This window comes from Callospermophilus lateralis, chromosome 5 (genome assembly GCF_048772815.1).
Source record: "Callospermophilus lateralis isolate mCalLat2 chromosome 5, mCalLat2.hap1, whole genome shotgun sequence".
Classification (NCBI taxonomy): Eukaryota; Metazoa; Chordata; class Mammalia; order Rodentia; family Sciuridae; genus Callospermophilus; species Callospermophilus lateralis.
Window position 1 is genome coordinate 114154691 of NC_135309.1, and position 4466 is coordinate 114159156.

At 40.7% G+C, this 4466-nt stretch overlaps 1 non-coding gene across 1 annotated transcript; it reads left to right on the forward strand.

Annotated features, from left to right (window-relative positions):
- Positions 1-1562: 1562 nt before the first annotated feature.
- On the forward strand, positions 1563-1635 carry Trnaa-ugc (transfer RNA alanine (anticodon UGC)). Its single transcript has one exon. It is a non-coding gene; the product is annotated as a tRNA-Ala (tRNA).
- Positions 1636-4466: the final 2831 nt, after the last annotated feature.

The following is a 4466-nucleotide window of genomic DNA, read 5'->3' on the forward strand; positions in this document are numbered from 1 at the left end:
GTGGGAGCTGTTTTCGTCAGTGCCCATCAGTGTCTCCAGATTGCTCATTTCTTTGTCTCTAATTCTGGAATATATGAAGTCAAAAGAAAACACCAGGAACTTACTACCACATCTTACCATGAGTCCTGAGGACTCTCCCTTGTCTGTCTTCTTCATCTTTCAATATCTTCTTTTGTTATATATACACACAAACAAAAAAATCTTTTTCACTAAAATTGTTCATAATGGTTCTTCTCCAAACTTCATACCTCAACCATTATGAACAATTTCAGTTGTGTGTGGGGGTGGGATGGGGGGGCTAAAGAGGCCAAGAATAGGAGGAGGAGATTCTACCCCCCACTAGGGATTTTTGCTGAACTTAGAAAATGGAATATGGAAAAGTATGTCTATTCATCTTCCTGGAATGAGAAGTCTCTATTCTGATATTTTCTGTTTGGATTTTATTTAGTTTGCACTTTGCACAATTATCAGCATGTTTTGCCATTGAACAGGGGAAGTCTTAATAAAATTTCTGATAATGATTTATGTTTAAAAATATTGGAGTCACAGATCCTGTGCCTTTTCCATATTTACTCTCTTCACATCAAATAATGAAATTGCTTTCACACATTCCTCAAATGCTTCTTGAGTGTTTAATGTATACCAGGCACTGTCTTTGGCTCTGGGTGTACAATAATAAGCAGGTATTGTCTTGCCCTTGAGACATTTATGACCAGCAGCAGAGACAAAGAAGTAAAATAACGTTTTAATAAGCAATATTAGCCACTATGAGGAAGACAACCTGTGGGAGAGGCTTTTGGTCCAGGCTAGGGAGCCACAGAAGACATTAAAGATGAAAAACCACCAGAAACCAATTCTGCATAACTCACATTTAAAGGAATTTACTGGAAGGGTTCTGGATGCAAACTTAACAGTGAAATAGGAGACTTATAAAGGGGAAGAAATCAAAGCAGCTGGGAAGAAAGAACCCAGGCACAATCTCTGAACCATAACACTCAGGTCCAAGCCCTACCTATGATGTGGAGGAATTTCCATTTCTTTCCTCCTTACACTTCAAGTCCTAGAAAAAAGACATCTGATTGACCAGGTTAAATCATAGCTCATCTGCCTGCTTTTACCAGAGCCACAAGTAAAAGGAGTTAATAACACCCTCCATGACAGGTGCCAGACATTTAGATTTACCACCTAACCAAGAAAATGCAAAGGGAAAAGGGATTAGTTCTCCAGAAAGAAATCCGGACACTACAGGAAGGGTGAGTGAATGCTAAGCTGCCAAGACATGGCAAAAGTCCATGGCAATGGCTAAGCCAAGACTGATGGATGGGCAAGACTTTTCTAGTCCCAGAGTGGGGAAACAATTAAAAAGGCAGATTTAGGAAGACAAACCAGCATATGCAAAGTCTGGGAACAAGAGGAAGAATGGTGAATTTAGACAATTAAAGTAATTCATCATGTTGGTGTTGGAAGTATAGAATTTGGGGTGCGGATAAAGAGGCCAAGAATAGGCAGAGATGATTCTGGACAGGGGCAAGGTGATACTGAATCTTAAAGACAGTGAAACTGGGGATATAGCTCAGTTGGTAGAGTGTTTGCCTTGCATGCACAAGGCCCTGGGTTCAATTCCCAGCACCATTTAAAAAGAAGAAGAAAGATAGTGAAGAGCTTAGAGTTTATTCCTGAGGATGTCAAAGTATTTATATAGAGTAATGTCATTTTAATTTTAATTTTTGAGTAATGGCTTTGGCTTTTGCAATAATTCAGGGCTGAAAGTAGCATGAGCCAAAATGATACTGAGTGGATGGAGAGAAGCGATTCTCTGGATTTGTGGGAGGAGGGAAAGAGGGAGTAAAAAAAGGCAGGATGATTCCCAGATTTCCATCTTAAGTAGCTGCATTAATAAGGACACCATAAGCAGAGGAAAGGAATTACAGTAGAGGAAATGAGTTTATCTTGAGACATCCTGAGTTTGAAGTAGATTGTTGAATATGACTTTAAAAGTCAGAGAAGAGATTTGAGCAAAAGAGTTAAGTAGGCAACCATCATTATATGGACAAAAAGATACAAGTGAAAGGAAGAGCAAGCAGAGCAGGAAGAGATGAGACCCCAAGAAAACCTCAGGACATTAATACTTAAGAGTTGGACACAGGAAAGCAGAAGCCTAAGAGAATGGCAAGCTCAACAAGGTAAGAGGGAAACAGTGGGTGGTATCTGGAAGCCACAGCAGGAGACTGACTGTTCTGCACAAGGAATCAGCTAGCAGTGTCGAATTTTGAGTAAAATAAGGAGGAGTAAGTGTCCACTTGATTTGTCAGCAAGGAGGTGACTGATGTGTACAAGGAGCATCAGAGGTGTGATGGGACTACAGGAGGATGAAATGCAAAGTATAAGGACACAGAGTGTCAGCGAAGCCCCATGGTGCTCAGCCATGATGCACATGAGAATCTGCTGCAGAGCTTTGAGCATTCTTGATTTCTGGGCCCATCACACATAATTCAGATTTAACTGGACTGGAGTAAATTTATATGATGTATCAGTTTCCCATCGCTGCTATAACAAGTTGCCACAAATTTGTGGCTTAAAACAACCCAAGTTTATTAGATTACAGCTTTGTAGACCAGAAGTCCAACAGGGGTCCCACAGGGAAAATTCCGTACATCAGCAGCTCTGTGGGCCTTTAGAGAGACCAAAGGCAGAATCCATTTTCCTACCTTTTCAGCTTCTAAAGGACCCTTTCCTCCATATTCCAGGCCAGTAACATTGAATCTTTCTGGGCCTTTTTGTGTTGATTATATCTCCTTCTGACTCTCTTCTTCTGTCTCCCTTTCCACTTTTAAGGACCCTTGTGATTACACTTAGTGCCTATTACAAACCCTATTTTTTTTTCTTTTTTGGTGGTACCAGAGATATCCCTGAGGATAATCTCCCACCTTAAGATCCTTAACTTAATCACTTGGAAGGTGACAGATTGATGTTGGGATGTTATCTTAGTCTGTTCTATATTGTTAGTAACAATAACATAGATAGGGCAGGTTTTAGAGAAAAGAACTTTAGTTTTGACTCACTGGGTAAAAAAAAAAAAAAAAAAGGCTTATTTTGGCTCATGGTTCTGGAGGTCCAAGGTCTAGGGCTTGCATCTGGTGATGGCTGCCAGAGTCCTGAAGTGGTGCAGGGTATGTTTTGTGTGTGTGTTCCATCTCCCCGCTGCTTCTTATAGTCACAAGTATAGCAAGGACTTCACCTTGATAGCTTTATCTACCCCTAATTGATTCCCATCTCCAAACACCATAGTTGGACTAAGTTTCCACCCTATTCACATTTAACAATAGAGATTAAACTCTAAATGAGTTTGGAGAGGACAAACCATAGCAATTTTAGATACCTTTGGAAAATCATTATTCTGCCTTCTACCCATGAGTACAATCTAAAACACTCCCTTTGTTTCCTCTGGGGGGGGGGAAGGATTAAGCAGCACTTGAAAGAAAGAGGGTATAATAATGAGGCTGATAAATATTTTTCTTTGGTTTTGTTTTACAAAATAAGGTGTGTAGACACCTGTAATACCAGCAGCTCAACAGGCTGAGGCAGGAAGATGGCAAGTTCAAAGCCAGCCTCAGCAACTTAGACACTGTCTCAAAAAATGAAAAAGAGCTGGGAATGTGGCTCAGTGGTTGTATGCCCCTGGGTTCAATCCTTGGTCCTACAGAAAAAAAAAAATAAGAGAAATAATGTAGACAAGCGTTTTAATCCCTAACTCCATTTTTCAGTGGAGTCTTAATTGTGAAATTATGTTGGAGAAGAACAATTTTTATTTGACACTCTCTAAAGCTTGCCCAGAGCTAACTCTTCTCCCCCTTCTTCCCTTATTTGAAACATGACATATTGTAAAAGTTTCCAAACCCATAGTTATAATTAAAAAGACGAGCAAAAGATATGCAGTCGCATGCTCAAGGTGAGCCTGAAGATATCCAAACCTAGATTTGTAGAAAATGAGCTTTTCAGAGGCTGAAACTGAAGAGGCTAATCTGAAATGAAACTCAATTTTCTCCCACACAGCGGCCTGAGGTTACTTGAGACAGGTCTTTTGTCAGCATAGGGGCCTCAGAAATGAAAGAGTGCAGAGATGATCAAATGCCAAGATTGCCATATTGTGCAGGGAAGGCGAGCATGTGTTTTGGTTGGAAAGAGGGAGAGTGTTCAATTAATCCTGAAATGTTTGCAAAAACAAATGATGGGCAAAAAGAAAACTCAACTTGAAAGGGGAGTGAGTCTTTATGAAGGAACCATCTCCACCAGTCTGGCAGCTATAAAATAAACATGTCAGCAGCCAGGCCAGAGCATGGATAATTAGGAATGAGGAGCAGCACATGGACAGTTTTCATTAAAACCAAGGCAGCATAGCAGATGAGCAGGCCTCAGTGGCCTAGCACCATAGGCTCAGAGGAGACAGGGCCCTGCTCCCCAGCCTT